At 45.7% G+C, this 20,062-nt stretch overlaps 1 long non-coding RNA gene across 1 annotated transcript in view; it reads right to left on the bottom strand.

Annotated features, from left to right (window-relative positions):
- Positions 1–4,069: 4,069 nt before the first annotated feature.
- The window catches only part of LOC144296523 (uncharacterized), a 41,505-nt gene continuing 25,512 nt past the window's right edge, over positions 4,070–20,062 (bottom strand). The window contains exon 3 of the long non-coding RNA XR_013363621.1: positions 4,070–4,248. This is a non-coding gene — a long non-coding RNA (uncharacterized LOC144296523). The remainder of the gene's footprint in view (positions 4,249–20,062) is intronic.

Raw genomic sequence — 20,062 nt, 5'->3', positions numbered from 1 at the left:
AGAGTGAATCCAACAGCACTCAAGACAAAGGCCCTGAGCTGGGCAGTGCTGGTTCTGGGTAAAGAGCATTTGCTGCCCAGGAGGGCTGTCATTTGCTGCCACCCCTCTACACCAGGCCTGCAACTCCACCCTGTCCAGAGCCACCCCCTTTGGCCTTATTGCCTAATCTCTTCTCAAGAGCCATAGTTAGAAATGTTCAGGACTGGAATGAGAGCCCCTGCTCCTTCTGCTGAGTCTCCCTTGAAGGAACACATGGCAAATTGCTCCCAGACTTCTTTAACCTAACCTTCCAATTTACTTCCCATTAAGATGGTTACTCTAATGTACTTATTTGTGACTGTCAGGCAAAGTCAGAGAGACCCTCCTCGTTTAGGGATGCAGTCCTCTGCTCCCTCACAGCAATGCCCAGGGCCTCTCCTGCAGCCTTTTCCCACAGCACATGCACCAGCGCCCGCCCACATTTAAGAGCTCATGCATAAACCAACAGGAAAATAGGACATGCTACATATTTGAGGTTTAATGTCTTGATTCTCAGACTTTATAACACTAGTAAGTATTGGTCACACCATGAAATGGAGAAACACAAGTGCCTTCCCACACCCCTGAATGTCCCACCAAGAATATAGCACAAGGCAGAGGACAGGGAGATCAGAGGCCAGGGGGCTGCTGTTTGGGCTCCTCTGACACACTCTATATCCATAGGACTCAATTTCCTCTTCTCAGCACGAGGAAGGCTCTTCTAGATTAGGAATCTTGGGTTTGGGGGTTTTTTTTACCCCTTAGACTAGTGTTTTAGATATTCCTTGTTTCGTTTTTGTTTGTTTTCTAGAATTGACACAGTAAAGCTCAGGTCCCTGGAGAAAGCTGAAGATGACCAGCTTTTGTTTTCTTCTGTTGGATCAAATCCACCAGAGTAATCCCTCCCTGACTTCTATTTCCTAGAGTTTTACTCCTGAGCACTCCAAAATGTTAGTGTTTCTTGGATGTGGCACCAAATATTACATCTGGAGCTGTTCTCCCTTAAGAGTCTGCCCTCAATCTGAGAAGTTTATCAGCTCTCTTGGAGAGGCCCCACTGTGCCATTAGCATTTGATATGGATGTCACAATTTGCAAACCTTTTTATCTTTGGGAAAAGCAGAGCAAGGAAAGCGGGCCAGATCACTCTGTCCCTGGCTGAGAGTTGCAAACTGATTTTATTTGTGAAAATGGGCTTAATTTAATCATTGGGATAAGTGATCCAAGCGATGTTCTCAGTATGAGCTGGTGACAGGCCTATAGAGTCCTCCCTCCTCAAACATGCACACATAGGAATGTGCATACACTCACACACACTCTCCTCCCACAACACATACACACACACGCACGCACACATATACACACACACACACCTACTCACATATGAGAAAAATGTCATGAGGGCAATAGGCATAGGGGAACACTAGAGTGAGGACATTTTTTGTAAGGGCCTAAGAGAGGAAAATATGGGGCAGACCTAAGGGCTGTCAGAGAACGGCATCAGGAGATTAATATGAATTAATGTCATATTGTTGACAAGGCATTTCCTCATATATCATATCTTGTGATCTCTCACACCTCAAGGGCCCACTAGTGAACTATCCTATCCTATGTACTTGTACATCCCTTGCCAACTTCTCTTCTTTCCCAGAGAAATCTATTCTGACAGCCCATCTAAGTTAGGAGCCTCTCCCACCCTTATTCCCCATCTTAACACTCTGTTTGTTTTTATAGCACTTGATTAATTGTTTGTGTATTTGTTAATTTAGCTATTTATTGCCTGTCTCTCCCACTGAACTATAAACTCTTTAAAAGGTAGGAATCCAGTCTGTCTGACTCATCTTGGATTATCAGCACCTGACACAATGCCCAGCATGCAGCCAGCACTCAGCAAATATTTTTGAATACATCAACTGATTTTCACAACTCTATAGTTATAGCCATTTCACAGAAAAGGAAACCAAGGTTCATAGAGGTTAGGTGATTTGCAAGTTCCCAATAGCTAGTCAGTGGCAGGGCCAGAATTCAAATTTAACTCTATGCTTTTTTCCGTACATCATGCTGTTTCAGATAGTCATTCCTGGAGCTGTGAATTATCCTTTAAACATCACTATAATTCCCAGTCTCAGGAAAAGAGAGTTTAATACACACACACACACACACACACACACACACACACACACCTTTGACCTTACTCCAGTCCCCCGGCTTATTATCTAGGAAGTAACAGGTGATGAATTTGACTCTACTATACACGCCATTCTCATATGTGCCTGACTTGCAAATGACCATAATAGAACAATGAGCATTTCCAGGTCCGTGATGATGGGAATACATAAAAGAAAGATAACAGAATGTTATAGTTGGAAGGGACATTTTGCAGATAAGCAAACCGAGGCTACAATGAATGATGGTGACTTGCCCAAGGTCACTTATAGTAGAACCAGTGCTAGAATCCAGGTATCCTGATTCTTGGCTGCATGTTCCTTCGGTAGGATCATTCACAGCAAATACAACAATAAATTATGCCATAGGCATCCTCCAATCACTGATAATCAATGTTAATGGCTTTCTTCATCTGCCTCTTCAGAGCTTGGTCCCAGAGCAATGCATATGGGAAGTCTACTCTGATTTGGGGAGAACATTTCATATGTGAAGTTGGGCTTTAGGCAAATTTCTAAATGTTTGTGTGAAGCTATTGCTCCAAACCTATTTCTTTTCTCCACTTTCCCAGCTCAGCTTCTCACATTCAGCTAGTAAGCAGCAAGGCATTGCTCCCAAACGTGATCAGGAGCTATGTTAAGGGACACCTGGGTGGCTCAGTGGTTGAGTGTCTGCCTTCGGCTAAGGGCATGATCCTGGAGTCCCAAGATCGAGTCCCACATAGGGCTCCTGCTTCTCCCTCTGCCTGTGTCTCTGCCTCTCTTTCTCTCTCTCTGTCTCTCATAATTAATAAATAAAATCTTTTTTAAAAGAGCTATGTTAATGTTCATTTTCAAATGAAAAAGAATTTTAAGTGAAACATATGCACACACATAAACATATACACATGTTGAATAGACCCTGGCCGAGAGATACAAAGAAAATCTTTGAATAGACTTAGGTATCCTGGGTTAGATCAAAGGTTTAGGGATAAAAAAGGAAAATTCTGTAAAAAAAAAAAAAAGTCAAGATTATCAGCAAAAGAACTTCAGAAACTTCCCTTTGGAAGTATAGGCAAAAGACACTAGCAAGGTTAAAGACTGACTCAGGAGCTGAAGACAAAGTCCCACATTTAGCCCACATTCTGCAGAGGGGCTCTAAGTCAGCTTGGAGACCATGCTAAGAACTGGCATTCCTCAGCTCATGAGGAATCTAACCTGAGCAAGGCTTGCCATGCCTTACAGAGGCTGGCACAATGTACATTGATGGGTCCATGGCTCTACAGGACATCACACACACACACACACACGCACACACACACACTCATACATATGTACTCACATGTTATCCCATGTTGCTTGCCCCTTGCTCATTATGCTCCTCCTCCTGGATAATCTCTTGAAGGCTCAGCTCCTGTGGTGTCTTCTCCAGGTACCTTCCCTGGCACCTCCCACTTCTTCCTGGGATCACCTCCCCTGTTCTAAGTGCCCATAATACTCAGTGGTCACCACCACTCCAGCATTATGCCACAATTACCTGTCCATGGGACCATCTTCCCCACCAGACTGTGAGCTCCCTGAGAGTGAAGACTGTATTTTACCTGTCCTTATGCCCCAGCACAGAGCACAGTACTAGGCTCTTGGTTGCCCTCAGCAAACAGTTGTATGGTTAAATGGATGGATTCCTGCTTGGGGCTGGAGTGAAGATGGTGGGATCTTTCCACAGGTCTATCACAGTTTTATTTCGAATCCTGGTAACATTAACACTTATTACAACCTGAAGATTTTCACCTCAATAAAATAAAGTCCAGTTAGATAATAGGAGGTAAAACATAAAAATAGTGGAGAAGGAAGATCACTATATTCATTTCCTAAGGCTGCCTTCACAAAATAGCACAAACTGTGGATTAAATGATAGAAATTTATTTTCTCATAGTTCTGGTGGCCAGAAGTTCATGATCAAGGTGTCAGCAGGGTTGGTTCTTCCTGAGGGCTGTGAGGGAGAATCTGTTCCATGCCTCTCTTCCAGCTTCTGGTGGTTTGCTGGTCATCTTCTGTGTTCCTTGGATTATGGATTCATCACCCAGATCTCTGCCATCACATAGCACATTCCCTGAGTCTCTGTACATAATCTGGGTATGTCTGTGCTAATTTCCCCTTTTACAAGGACACTAGTCATATTCACTTAAGGTCTACCCTAATGACCTTATCTTAACTTGATTACCTCTATAAAGACCCCATTTCCAAAGAAAGTTACATTCCGAGTACTAAGGGTTAGGACGTCAACATACTATTCTAGGGGACACAATAAACCTATGAGCTCCATGCTCAAAACTAGTGGACCAAAGGCATACAACCATAGTATATTCTATAACGGCCCTCTGTTTCAGGTTCCTGTTTGACAAAATCGTGGGAAAATTTTTGATGGGCCAAACTGCATATTTGCTGATATTTATTTATGCTGCCCTTTCTTCTACCACTTTCTTTCCCTGTTTTGTGGGTTTCTCTACTATTTGTTTGCTGTCACCTAGTTGCTTACCATGTGATCCTTCCCAGAACACTTATATGTTAATTTAGACACCTAAAAATAGAATAGACTTCAAGAATCCAGGAAGTTTGCCCACTATAATTGTATTTCAGACACAATAGTAGAGGAGAGGTGTGTGCGTGTGTACTTTTGTGTGTCAGAGAGAGACAGAGACAGAAGCAGAGACACAGAGAAAGGTAAATCAGGATATACAAGGAGAGCAATAGGACAGTCCAGCTGTGTTCCCTGTCTCCTGCCTCCTGGGGACATCATGTGGTCAAGGGAATCCCAAGTGACAGTGTGTGAGTGGACCCAGAGGATCCATTGTACAGTAAGGCTAGGTGTAGTGCCTGGAGTTGCAAGGGCTACCATGTGACATATGTTCAAAGTGCACAGTGCACACTAGGCAGGTTGATGGAAACTCCTAGTCCTAGTGGATCCTCAGCTTGGGGCCTTGCTGTAAGCAAGAGCACTGTATTGGGGCCTAGACATGAACTCTGGTCCAGCTCTTCTACTGACCTATATGAAGCTGGACCCGTCTATTCCCTTCTCCATAGACTCAGTTTCCCCATCAGTACAGTAAACGTTAGGGTGAGGTGGGGGTGGAATTAGAAGGCTCATCTCCAGCCCCTTCCCATGGTGCATTCTGTGAGCACCTCTAGTGACCCCACTGTGCCAAGAAAAATCATCAGCACGACAGCAAACAAGGAGAGAGGGCACTGAGCGCCAGCCAAGCCTTCATCTGCTTGCTCACTCTAAACAGAAATCACTTACCCTAAACGGCAATCATCCCCGATGGCCTCCTTTCCAAACGCCGTGTATGACAATGAGTGATTTGTAACAACATCCAATCAGGCGCACCTAACCTTCCTGTAATTGCCTGTCCTTTTCAGCGTTCTTAAAAGCTTTCCAGTGGAACAGAACAGAAGCTCCTTGTCAGAAGAAGGCTATTATACAGAGGAGAGAGACTCCCCCCATTTTTTCCTCTGATCCAGCCCATTTCTGCACCCCCAGTCTCCATACTGGGTATCTGCCTGATGTCGCCACGGAGGCAGCACCCACCTGCTGGCATAAGTCACCTATCTGTTCCCCGTCCCCACCAGCTCCCTTCCTGATGCCTGAACCCTGGGGCCAGGCTCCTGCATCACAGTCCCAGTAGATTCCTTTGTTTCCTTCTAGGTTGGAGGAGGTGACCGCAGCAGCATTTTCAGTTCACACTGAACATCATTATGAAAACAGCAGGATTGAACACCAAAAAGGTCCAGGGACATGCTTTGAGGTCATGAAGACCAAGGCAGAGTCCCATCCCCACACCCTCCTGTGGGCTGGGATCCTGGACAAGTCATGCACCTATGTTCCATGCCCTAAACAAAAAGACAACACTCTGCTCTCTGTTGGCTAGGAGTAGCAGAAGTCTTGGGGGAGATTTCTTAGTCCCACAACCAGCCCCCCATCCCAGTATGGCAGGAAAGTGTACAACTCAAGGCCTAGATTCAGAAGCCCACCAAACCACGTTGATAAGAGGGAGTAAGAATGAGCCATGGGTCTGGAGGTTCCAAGGGCTAAAAAGAAGGATTGAAATTCTTCAGGAGAGAAAGTAGTAGGGAGACCATGCACAACACTCAGCAACTATACTATGTTTGCTCTGAAAATACTAGATAGATTTCTCACTCTCCCACACAGACTATGCTCACTGGGAATCCCTTGATTTGCCTCTGAATTTACACACCCATTCAACAAATGTTTGTTGAGTGCCTCCTGGGTGGCAAAGGCTGGGTTAGGCACCTCATCATCAAGACCAGACCAACATGTTAGGAAGCCGGACTGTATTTTCCCTCATAGAGTTACAGTCTTCAACAAGGAGAGAGACTGCAGATCCCACATTGTGAGGGCTTAGAGCAGGGCATGGCATCTACTCCCATGCCTGCTGATGGATGGACTCATCTTCCAAGAGACTGGGAAACTGCTTCCTTTAGGGCCAGCAAAATCTCTCCTCTGCCTCTGTGCCCATGGTTAGGGGAGGGTACAGAGGGAATTTTCACTGTTTCTTTTATAACAGGGCTCCTACTACCTTACTCTACCTTTCTTTTCTTGTAGGCTGCCAATGTGGCTTCATTCCAGACAACCCTGAGCATGCACACATGCACGCATATGGACACACACATACACCTACTAAAGTAATAATCCCACACAGGAACATAGAAGGAAGGAGTATTTCTCATGCCTTTCTAGAGCTGGGCATTTGCACTCACTTGCCCAAGCATTAGTCTTCTACTAGTTCCATGTCCTCAAAATGCAAGGGAAATTGACATCCACAAGAACTCCCCCAACCCCAATGCATGCAAACACACAAACACACACACAGGCACATGTGATAAAATATGGAAAAGAGCATGAAGGAGAGAGAGGATAAACTGTCTAAAATAGAAAGTGAGAGGCGACTGAAAGAAAAAATGGCTCTGTAAAGACAGACAGACAGAGAGTAGTGTGTACAGACCAATGAGAGAGGGAGAGAGACAGAGGTGGCAACTGAAGGAGTGAATGCTGCTTCTCCACCAGGGCCAGTGAGCTCCCACAGACCTTCATCCAGAAGGTCTTCATTCATGCCACCATTCAGATGATGTGAAGTGTTCTCTGAGCATGGCCAAAGGGCCATTCACCACTACACAAGACTCCCTCAGTCCTCTCTGAGAGTCATTCCCAGTCCCACATCCCTCCAGTCAAGGTCTGTTCCACCTGTGCTGGTGGTCAGTTAGCCCTGGGCCTCCTTCCCAGCCTAGAAGAGGGAGACGGTCTCTACCACCTTCTTCCTCCCACCTCTGCCTGTCCAGTGTGCATCCGGCCTCTCAGAATCTTCAGCCTGTGGGCTGGTAGAGGAACTGTTTGCTCAGCAAACTTGACCCCAAATAGCTTTTGCCCCAGCAGCCCAATCTTCATCTTCCCTCAAGGCCTACCGTACCCAAGAATCCTTCCCCGATCACCTCCTGGCCCACCTGGCCCAGCCAGCTTCCACCTCCCCCACCGTAGAGGTGGGCACTGCACTTCGGGCACTGAGCACATTGTCGAGCTCGCACCCAGCAAAGCACCTGCCTCCTCTCCCCAGTCCCCCAGTGGGCAGGGCCCCAGGTTCAGCATCTGTGTGCCCTGCCCCCAGCACATATGCTGTGCTCTTTGTTCCAAGTTTGAATAACATCTAAGAATTAACTGACTGATGAAAGGTGCTGGTATTTCCTAGAAAGGCTGTCTTGTATCCACAGCCCTTGGGATTCATGAGGGAACTGCTCTTCTCTCATGTGAAAAGTGTCCAATATCCATCCAGTTCCCTTCTGAGCCTGCCTCATGTACATGAGCACCATCTCTAACAGTCAAGATCCATGATCCAAACTCCTCCAGGGCATCAGGTCCCTGTATCTTTAGAAGAAAACAGGCTACAGCAGGCCCAGTGTGAACTACAAGGCAAGGCTATTAAAGTCCTTTGATTTTCCTACTGCCATCCCTTTCATCCATTTTCTATCTTTAAGTATCTGCTACAGGAGGCCCACACTTCCATTCTACTAGAATCTTCATTCTATCTTGGAAGGAAATGAGCTGATAAACTCATGCGCATGTCTACATCTTCCTGACTACTCCCAAATCCTGCTTGGACTTTAAGTTCCTTAAAGGTAGAGTCTGTGCATGGTTTTTGGAATTAGTAGACATTCAAGGAATGTGGAAGGAAGAAAGAAAAGAAGGGAGGGAGGGAAGGAACACTGAATGTTGTCCAAGCTCCAAGTAGAAGTCTATTTATCTACATGGCACGGAACAAATATTGCTCACCTGAACAAGAGTATCAGACCCTTCCAGCTAATCTCTGTATTCCACAGTTTCCTCATCTTGAATAATAATAGTGATAATACCTCCCTTGAGGAGTTAGAGTAAAGCGTGAACAACTTAATGCACATGAAGCTCTGAGAGGGCTGCCTGTCACATAACAAGCAACCATCTCATGTTGGCCATTGTCTTCATCATTCTTGTCATCATGGGGATAGGCCTGCAGGCCACACAGGCCTACACCTGGTTGCAAGATGCAGCCTTCCCTTACTGAGTAGATTCTTCCTATAGGTGAATCTAGGAAGGGCAGGTATACATCTTTACTGTTTGTTATATTGTCTCTGATTGTGTGCACTTGAATATGTGATTTATGGGGGGATAATTGTATATGCTTTGTACCCCCCATCTTAATGACTTAGCATGGAACTGATTTCATGGAACACTGAACGACAATAATGCCTCATGTATGCCTCTTTGTCTGAAATCAAAGAAGTATTCTGGGTGAGCAAAGTTTCCAGATAACTGAAACGTATGCTTTCAGGTAGAAACTTGTATCATTTTGACCATTTTGGGTGAAAGCCATTTTCCATATATGACGACACCATTTTATCACTATGAACAAAATTATTGGCAACACCTCTCCTCTAGTGGAAATGGCACTGGACTCAAAGCCAAAAGGCTTGCAGTTGCGTCCTGTCTGCCCATTAATACTTGTGCATCTCTAACCTCTCATCTACCCAAAACCATGGTGAATCCCTCTAATTCATTCAGTTGCTGTGAGGAAGAAAGGGTGGAAGGTCTGTGAAAGGGCTTCGGAAACTCCTGAGTGCTGTGTAAGCATACACTACTGGGGTGCTTGGGTGGCTCAGTCGGCAAGTGCTGAGTACTGCCCTCAGGAATGATCAGGGTCCTAGAGCCATTTGCCGTTGCATTAGATAGCCCCACCCCCTGTGCTGAGCTGTGATGTCTTCCAACTCTTCCATTGCTGTTAGCTTTTCCAGTTGGGTGTCTCCAGCTCCTTCCAACTTTGCTAGACAGGAACCATCATGCTTTTCCTGCAAAAGCAGAGAAATCAGGCACCCTGGAGTTGGACTGGATTTAGGGAAGTTTCCAATCCAATTTTTTCTTTTAAGATGAGAAATCTGAGATCCAGGAAGAGGAAACGACTTGTCTGAGTTCAAACAGTCATTTAGCCATGGAGCTGGAACTAGAATTGTGCTCTTTTGATTTTCAGCCCAAGCAATTCTTCCCCTCTGGTGTGAAAGAGGCTCCCCTCCAGACTGTGTGATGAAGGGATAGATGTTGTGCTTTTCATTGCTTTCATATTTACAGCCATGTTTGCAATCAAAATCCATGCGACTGTTACTGTGTAAGATCAAGAGTAATGAAACTAGAAGCTTTTTAGGCATCCAAAAGGGAGTCAAGTAAACTGAGTGAGAGAGGTTGAACTGGTATAGCTTAGGAATCCCTACCAAGAACAGATTTTGAAATTCTGCATCCATCCCATGCTTCCAACATTGTCACTTGCAAAGACCCCTGCCAAGCCTCTTATTTTTTAATGCTCATGTTTGGGTCATTTTGAGAGGACAGACCTGTGCATTTATAGCTGACCTGTTATTATTGGGAGAGAAAGTCCTTAAGTAGTAGCATCAAAGTTGAAGAACTTCAACTCCAGAGGCTGAGGGTCATCCTAGCAAGGCAAAGGGGAAGAGGAAGAGTTGGAGTGCTCAACTTCAAGACAAAGGACACCCCAGGGATGATCCAGAGATCAGGTTCACAAGTGCCTACTTGTACTTGCAGATAGGCTCAGAATCATGGAACATGCCTCTGTACCCTCCATTCTATGTGGCCAGCTCCCCATTCTGAAGGAAAAGACAATGTACTGGACTAGCCCACCATAATGACTCATTCAGCCTACCCAATGGGCCAAAGTCATGCCCCAGCACCAAGGGATTGGCAAGTAAGGACAAAATTCCAGTGACCAACTCATCTCATTTGCTCAAGAGCTTCCTAGTTGTAACAATGAAAGCTGGACACCCCAAGAAAACCCTCAATCCCTAATCTGAGCCTCACTCTTCTTATCTGTTAAATGGGCTTAACACCCTGTGCTGCCTTCCTTATAGGACTGTTAAGCTAAACAGATAAGGGAAGATATTTGATCATAAATTCCTTATTTTTCTACTTATATGGCACTGATAAGAGGAAAAGAGAGCAAAGGAAGAGAGCACAAGCAGAGAAAGGAGAAGGAAGATAGAGAAGAAACAGAAAGAAATGAATGGGAAGGGCCCATCCAGTAAGAGGGGAAGCCACCTGCCTCTCCCTTCCATCTCTTAAAATCCTATGCATCCCTCAAAGCCCCATTGGAGCTGGCCTCCTCCTCTAAGAAGCTCTCCCTGACTACCAGGACCCAAAGAGATTGCTCTCTCTCCTTCAGACTCATGAAGAATGCAGTCTGACATTGCTATCAGCCCTGAATCATCTGTTTTTCCTTGACTATGTTTTGCATAGAAAAGTTGCATCTAAAAAAAAAGAAAGAAAGAAAAAGAAAAGTCGCATCTCCTCTTTTAATTCGTGCACTACCCATTACTCCTGTAAATCACCATAGTGCTCAGGATATGTAGGAGTTTATAAATATTTGTAATTGTCTGAGTGATTAAATAGGGGGAAAAGTACATGAACCTTGAAGTTCTAGGAAAGAACTCCAAACAACCTTAAAGGTCTTCCAGAGCCTGCCTGCAAGTGGGCAACACCTCCCTGTCTTTACAAAGAAGAAACAAAATGTAACATGGGCCTAGGATTCTGGAAACCTGTGATCCTCTTCCAGCTCCATCACCTCCTAGCTGGGTAGCTTCTGTCAAGCCACATTCTCCTCTGTAAAATAACATAGGTGACTCGACCCTCTCATACCCCAGTGTGGTCTTGGACCAGCTGCACCTACTGGGTACTCCTCCTTAGAAATAAATCTCCTTAGAAATACATACCCAGATCTACCAAATCAGGCTCTGAACAAAGTCCTCAAGTAGTCACAGGCACATCAGAGCCTGAGATCAATGTAGTCCCTGATGGCTTCAACACTCACCATCTTCCAGTCTCTTCTTGTTCTGTCCTTAAGGGAGTGCCCAAACACCCCACAGCCACTTGTGAGCCTCCTGAACCTTCCAGATCCTGCAGGGCAGTCTGTCTGATACCTGAAGCTTTCTCCCTCTCCTGAGAGGGCCAAGGTCACTACTCACAGGAAGTTTTCATGATGGCAAAAAGGAGAAATTATCTCATTCTGCTGGGAAGAAAGCCATTACCAAACCACTCCGCTAAGAAAGAAGAGTTCAGCAGCACCCAAACACTGATAAGCATCTCCTTGCTTTCCTAGACTTTTTCCACTCTTTACAGGCAACACTTAATCTAGGAAAGTGACTCGATCGTCAAGTGGGTTAAATAATCTCCCTGGGACGTTGTAGGGAGATAAGGCAATGGGCAGCCAGTGCTCACGGCAGCCTCCCAGTCCGCGCCTGCTGCAGGCTGTATGTGTAGCTCATTCGCTGTGGCACGCCCCTCCCAGAGGGACCTCTGGGCTCAGAGTGGGAACACATCCTCCCCAGACTCTCCCTTCACCTTCAGAGGACTGGGGAGTCCTCAACTACAAAAGCTACTCAAGTGCTGCTGGGTCCTTGGCCTGGGCCAAGGTAGGCATGGCACAGTAGGCTGCAGCCACCTAAGAGTGCCACCCATCTGCACCCAGCCAGGAAATCAGTCAGTCCTTCACTACCACTCTGTTGGCGCCTTCTGAGATGCTTCCAAGTAACTGAAATTCACTCTCTTATTTTTAATGTTTAAGGTGGACATTTTTCTAAATTGGATGACAATCTCCTACTCTCTGAAACAGAATATACAGAAAAAAAATAATTTTTTTGTTGTTATTCACATACATCATTATGATAGAAGCCCCGTGAGGGTGGGGACTTATGTCTCCCTGCCTCCTGGTGCATCCCCAGTACCTAGAACCATGGCTGGTACTAGCAAGATGTCCAGAAGACATAAGCAAAGCACCTTCTGGTGCAGTGCTCTAGGGATGAGGAGACAGATGGATTCCTCTCCTTCTAGGCAGAGCTCACAGTCCAGCCAGCGATGCTTATATGGGCCTGGAATGTCAGGGGTAGGGGGTTCCAGCAGGTGACGAGGTAGGACTTCTGCTAACTTCACAACACTGTCTGCCCCATACTAATGAACTTTTTTGAGCCACCACATGGACGTTTTAAAGTCTACCTTTTCTTTCTCTCTGCCAGGCTGTCAGTTGTCACTTAAAGTTGAATTGGAAACAGGACAGGAAGTTAGAGATCATTCTCGAGAACAGCTGTCTTGTCTGGCAACACGGCACTTCTCAGGCACAATATCGAGCCTTGCACACCTCTCCCTTTTCATTCCAGCTGGTGGGCACTGGCCTGAGAAAATTTTTGTGGCCTTGATCCAGTACAAAAGCCACATTTTGCAAGTGAGGAAGCTGAGCACCAGAAGTGAAGTGATTCCCAAGGTCAAGCGGCTCAGGGGCACAAAGACCAGTGTCAAGTCTTCTGACTCCCAACCCTATCAGCTGTACGCCTGCTTCTTATATCCCTGTCACAGACTTGCCTCTAATTTCCTATTGGCTGGGGTGGGGGTGGGGAAGACAGATTTTAAAATCTTATTAAAACTATTCATAAATGAAAATATATATCCTTTGTTCTATGTGTTCAATATCATATGTCATCAGGGAAATATGAATTAAAACAACGAGGGACCACTGCATCCTACTAGAATGGCTAAAATCCAGAACCCTGACAACACCAAATGCTGGCAAGAATGTGGAGTAAAGAGGAACTCTCCTTCGTTGTTGATGGGAATGCAAAATGGTACAGCCACTTTGGAAGACAGTTTGGGAGTTTCCTATAAAACCAAACACTCTTTTACCATGTGATCTAGCAATCACGCTTTTGGTATTTAACCAAATGAGTTGAAAACTTATGTCCACACAAAAGCCTGCACATGAAGGTTTATAGCAGCTTTAGCCATAATTGCCAAAACCTGGAAGCAAACATGCTATCCTTCAACAGGTGAGTGGATAAACAAACTGGCACCTCTATACAATGGCATATTATTCGGCACTAAAAAGAAATGAGCTACTAAGCCACAAAAAGACATGGAGAACTCTTAAATGCATACGCTTTGCTACGTGAGAAAAGCGAGTCGAAAGGCTGCATGTGTCTAATTCCAACCATATGACATTCTGAAAAAGGTGAAACTATAGTAGACCCATAACGAGGTTGGTGGTTGCCAAGAGTTCCGTGGGGAGGGAAAAGAGGGATGAACGGGTGGAGCATTGGGGATTTTTCTGGCAATGAAACTATTAATCTGTATGATACCGTAATGGTGGACACATGTCCAAACCCGCAAAATGCATACCAAGAGTAAAGCCTAATGTAAACTAAGGACTTTAGTTAATAACAACATTCCAATATTGGCTAATTGTAACAAAGAGACCACCCCAATGCAACCTATTAATAGGAGAACCTGCGAGAAAGGAAAGGGAATATAGGGGAATTCATTGTACTTTCTCCTCAATTATTCTTTAAACTTAAAACTGCTCGGGATGCCTGGGTGGCTCAGTGGTTGAGCGCCTGCCTTTGGCCCAGGGCGTGATCCCAGAGTCCCAGGATCGAGTCCCACATCGGGCTCCCTGCAGGGAAGGGAGCCTGCTTCTCCTCCCTCTGCCTATGTCTCTGCCTCTCTTTCTGGGTCTGTCATTAATAAATAAATCAATCTTAAAAAAAAAAAAAGACAACTTAAAACTGCTCTAAAAAAATAAAGGGTTTTCATTAACAAAAAAATAAAAATTAAAAAAAACAAAAAACCTTATGCCCAGAGTGAAAACATGTAGGCACTGTCCTCTCTCCAAAAGGCCTGAGCTTGAGTGACACTCAGTGCGGAGCAGGAGACCGGGTGACTGTTCCCCACCCACTCCCCCAACTGCACAGCTAGTCAGAACCCCAGCTGTTCTTTTTCCTCACGCCCTGGCACTTGGCCTAGACCACCCTGCTGCTAAGCAGAGAAACCACGCCAAGGTCAAGGTGGTAGGGACTGTGATTTAAGAGCCCTTGCCACTCCATCCATGGGTGGAGGACCCTGAATCTCTCAGCATCTCGTAATCCACAGGAACAGCTCCCCACACCCAGTGTGAATCCCCAAGCTGCCAGGCTGGCCCCCCTCCTCCTCCTGCTTTATGCTTAGCCGAACTTGGGTAAAGAACCACCAGTTCTTCCCCCATCAAAACGTGACCTGCGGTGGGAGTGGAGAGGAAGACTTCAAGGCACAACCATTCCCCACACGCCACAGCCCCTGGGCTGACAGATCGGCACCATGTCACGCGCAGGCACGAGCGATAAAAGGCTCATCATCTCACTAAGGCCCTCTTTATTCACCCTGTACTTTCCCCACACACTTCATTTCCCATCATGGCTGACTGCCTAAAGCATTCATGTGAAAATAGCAGATTTTTGCCTGTGTTACTCCCAGTCTCCTCCCTATAATGCAGTTTACTGGATTCTCCAAAATGACATAAACACTTGGCGTGATCCAGAGGAAGAAACCAAGAGAAAAAGAACTAAAATAGCCAGGGATACAGTCATGGAAAGGGGCCGGGGCCTGTCATTTGCTAGGAATAATGAAGTCAAAAGTGTCATGATTTGCCAGAAGAGCCCTTGGAGATGATCTCACTGGTCAGAGGGGGAAACTGAGGCCCAGAGAGGTGAATTCTCTCAAGGTTTATATATGTAGAGGAGGAGGATTGCTGTATGTTCTTCATGGGGTTTCTTTCTAATCAAGCACAAAAAGCATGAAGAAGAATTCTGGGCAGGGCCTGAGAATGAGAGACTGAGTATAATGGGGCCATAACAATAGACCACTGATGTATTTTTTCATCAGGGCCTTTGTGAGTTCTCTCTCCCAGGACCCACAGAATAGAAAGCCCATGGCCCAGTGAGATGAGGCAGGATGAGAAGGGACAGAGACAGAAAGCAGCAAACCTTGAGCAACAACTGAATGCCCAGCTTGGCTGTGGGGAGCGCTAGAAACTCTACACGGGTTGATTAATGTTTCCAGAATCATCAGATCAAATCTATCTGGAAAGAACTCTGGGATCCCCAAGCAAGATACTCCAGGAAGGTAAATAATAATCGCCAATATTGACTGAAGGCTTATTATTTTCTAGATGTTGTCCAAGCACTTAAAACACTTCAACTCACTTAAATCTCACAGTGACCCCATAAGGTTGGCGTCGCTGTTCTCCCACTTTGCAGATTACGAAATGGAAGCATCGAAAGGATATGAGGACCACCTTGAGGTTACATAATTAGTCTGCAGTGGGGCAGGATTTCAGCCCAGAAGTCCTGCCTCAGATCTGAGGTACTACATGCCTTTCTACCTTTTGAAAAGTCTACTTTCCTCCATCTGGGCAGTGGCGTAATGCCTTACACTGATGGGGCCAGATGAGTTCTTTTCGAACTTTTTGTTGTACATCATCTCATCTAATCCTCACAACATGGCTGCAAAGTGGGTAGAGCAGAGATATTTATCCTCACTTAACAAAATAAGAAACCAAGACTCAGAAAAATGGCTAGCCCCTGGTCAAACAGCTAACAGGTGGCCAAGTACTGGTGATGGCCCACGTTGCTTCACTTTCTTGGCTCCAGACTACCCCACACTCTCTCTCTTCCCCTACTGAACCCAGGGAAGGCCCCTCAGGAGCAGATCCAAGTCTGTCAACAGTCCTACTGAATCCAAGTGGGAACCACTCTTAGATCCGGGCTCATTGAAACAACCACCCATCTCCAGCTTCATGGGTAGCCCCTCAGGATGGGCTATACAGTTGTTGCAGCGCCTGTAGACAGTACTACAAAGTGACCAGCTCTGCCCAAGGAGGCCAGTCTCCTTCCGGGTGACTCCATTTGGGCTGGTTTGGGCTTGGTGAGAGAAGCAAGCCTGTTCATCCTTCCCCTCACCTCCTTTTCTTTCTTTCTCCTTTCCCCTTCCTAAGACTTGCCTGCGCTTTCCTTTCCCTCACATCCACACAGCCTTTGAACCACCCCCATCAGCACAATGTGTTAGTGATTGTGCAGCGAGGGTGACATTTAGACTCACAGTCCTGGAAGAAATCGCATGGATTTGGAAACGCCAGAACACTAAATTTAACCAACCCTGAGGCCCCGGGGGAGTCAGGGAGGAGGAGTGAGGGCAAGGTTTCATCCTGGGACTGGTCCTGCAAAATGCAGGTGTGGGACCATCCCTGCCTGCCTCTCCCTGCTCTGCAGGAAGGGGGTAAATGGAGCTTCAATCAGCCCACATTCACCTCTCCCTATTGTCAGGTGCTTGCTCTGAAAGCCCCTAATCATTTCTTTTATTGTCTGGCTTAACACAAAGCAGAGCAAAGCAGTGTCAAAGCTGTGCCTCTCTCAGCAGAAAGCCCTGAGGTATGTTGATATATGTGTGTATAGACATATGAATATACACACGCCATCTCTTCTCCCCCTGCCTCTCTCTCATGCACACACACACACACACACACACACACACACACACACCTTGAGAAGGATGTACTGAAGAGAGAGGTGCAGAGCAGAACCACCCTACCCAACCTTACCTTTCCCCCCAACTCAGAATGATCAGAAAGCCACCGGGACTCTCATTCTCCAACTCCTCAGATAGGCCCTTCCAGGGGCACCTTGACAAGACCTTGCCTTGATAATGGATGTCCATTTTGCCCTCATGCTCCTGGAGAGGGGGATGGGGGTATATATGTGATTGCATTTGCATTTTAGAATTCAGAATCACCGAGACTTTTCTCACTGCCTCAGTTTCTTATTTTGGTGAATGGATCTCAAGTGCTGGCAAAGTAACTTCAGCTTTACCTCCTTCCTCTGTTCAACAGTCTATTGGAACTCAGGCAGGTCCCTGAAAATAGAGGTTAGATCTGCCAATAAGATTTAGGAAAGTAAATAAATACTTTACAAAAATGTCCCTTTCATGTAGAAATGCTTAAGCCCTTATAAAATGTCATACCATGGGCTATTTTGCTGCTTAATAAGATACCAAGCAGGCATCAGATGTACCAGAGTGAAACTATTGTCTTAACAGCTGGAACCAGGATGCCTCTTAGAGGGAACAGTCTTTTCTTAGGAAAATACTTCTTGAAAGACATGGTATAAATGATGCATTGCACTAAGAGCCCCAGCTTCTCATGATGTATCATGGCCGTGCCTTTCTGTAGCACGCCTCCTACACTGACTCCAGGCTGGGCCATGTGGACAGCAAACGTGATACAAACAGAGGCCTAGGCAAAATGCTCACACATTTCCACTCCCTCTTTTCAATCACAGTGACAACATGAGCCACTGTGACAACCCCATTGGGGTAGCATGCAGGATAAGTCTGAGAGACACGTGGAAGGGAATTGAGCCATTTTAGACCAGTCATCCCCACCATGATCCACCAGCTGATGACCTGAACAAGCCCAGTCAAGATCAGCCCAGTCCAGCCAAGATCAGCAGGACTACCCACAGATTCATCAGAAACAATAAGGACTTATTGTTTAAGATACAGAATTTGGGGTGGGGGAGCTTTTTACACAACAATAGTCAGTTGATACACTTGGCCTAGAAGGTGAATCCCAGAGGATGCTGGTTAACAGTGATCCAAAGGGATTGTTAAACTGCAAAGAACAAAAGTTAGGAAGAGAAGAGCAAAGTAGATAAAGAATGGCAGGAAGGAAAGAGGAGGCCGAAAGAAATTCATGATTCCTAATACTCAATTCCAAATCACTTGTGTTACTTCAACATATCCATCCTTATTCAGTAAAGCCTGCCTCATACATAAAGACCTTGTGTATGTGAGTGGATGAGTGTGTACATGTGTGTATAAATCACAGAAAGAGGATCAGTTCCACATCTGAGTCAATGCAATCTGGAGCAAGGATATTGAGAGGGTCCATAACTAATTTGATAGCAGTACAACTCAAGAATAAAGGTGACCATGAGAATATAAGTCCCTCAGGAATTTATAGAAGTCTTGGGGAAAGCACTGGGCTCCCCCCTAAACTTGGAACAAGAGTTCCATGCCAATCTTATCTAGAGCTTAAAGGACAGCTGCTCCAGCTGACTTCCAGGCTATATATTCCATGCATGTTCTTAGGACCCCTCTTCATGTGAGCACCCTGCTAGACGGGGCAAGGTCCAAGAAGTACCCAGACTTGGGTTCCCTCTTTCCCTAGATCATCCTTACAAACTAATGCAGTATGTGCACACACACCATACCACGACCATATCTTCAACACACATATGCACCTTCTGGGCTTTCCAGCATTCTCAAAAGAAGAATTTATCATAAAGCTAATAAACTCAGAATTCTTCAGTGTTGTGACCCCTTCCAAAGTCTGATATCCAACTTTACATGCACAATTTTGCATTCTTTTTTTTTTCTTTTTTTTTTTTTTTTTAATGATCATTCAAGCTATAAGCTCCACAAAGCTTTTGGAGCTCCTATTCCAAAAGTTCCAATCAAACATCCAGCTCCTAACCAAATTATTCTCATTTTGAGCCACACACAGGCTCTGTGCTGCTGTGAGGCTTTGCTCAGGAGTGGCACTGCACCAGGTCCAGACATCAAGAGCAATGTACCCAGACCACCCATCCCTTGCCCCACACATCTGTGAACAATGTGGAGTCATCCTCTATTGCTGCGACAAGTAAAACCTTTCCAACATCTCCATCCACAGGTGTGTGGAAGCAGACAGGATCCTATAACACTGTCAGGAGAAAGATCAGAAATCCACGGGTCACATTTCCTTTCTTCTCTCTTCCCCATTCTTCTCTTCCCTATCTTCTCTTTACCACGGTGTACATTCTCTCTGGATCATCTCATGCATCACATGTCTTCCAGCACATTTTCCTACTTAACAGATACTTAAATCTCACCATATCCAAAACTGAGCCATCCCTACACACACCTTAACATTCTCCTGCATTGCCCTCCCAGACAATGGCATCACCTGGGCACCGGACTGGGAGCTGGAGATACAACCTTCCTCTGTGCCCCATCCCCATATTCGACCAATTATAAAGTTTTTCCATTTTACATTGTTATCCAGGCCTGTGTCACCTCTCTGCTGGACTGCTGTTCCTGACTAGCCACTCTGATTCCAGTCTCACCCCCTATCCTCCATGCTGAGCCAGGATGGTTGTTCCAAAATGAAGATACTAGTCTGATCCTCCTATAAGCAAACTCTTCAGTGGTCTTCCACCAACCACACTTTATTTGGCATGAGTGGTCTTCCATGACTCCCATCACTCCCTCTACAGCTTATATCTACAAGCTTGACTCCCATTGCTGCACTCACATCTGCTCAGGCACCCCAGCATTTGTGACTATCTTAGTGTTTCCTGTCTCCTTATTATTTCCTCCTCTTGAAGTGCTCCGTGCCCCACACTTATTCCCATTCATCTAGCAAACTCTTATCCATCCTTCAAAGCCTAACTCAGCATGGCCCCC

Source organism: Canis aureus, chromosome 24 (genome assembly GCF_053574225.1).
Source record: "Canis aureus isolate CA01 chromosome 24, VMU_Caureus_v.1.0, whole genome shotgun sequence".
In the NCBI taxonomy this organism is placed as follows: Eukaryota; Metazoa; Chordata; class Mammalia; order Carnivora; family Canidae; genus Canis; species Canis aureus.
The sequence above is the reverse complement of the archived record's forward strand: the minus strand, read 5'-3'. Positions and strand labels throughout refer to the sequence as shown.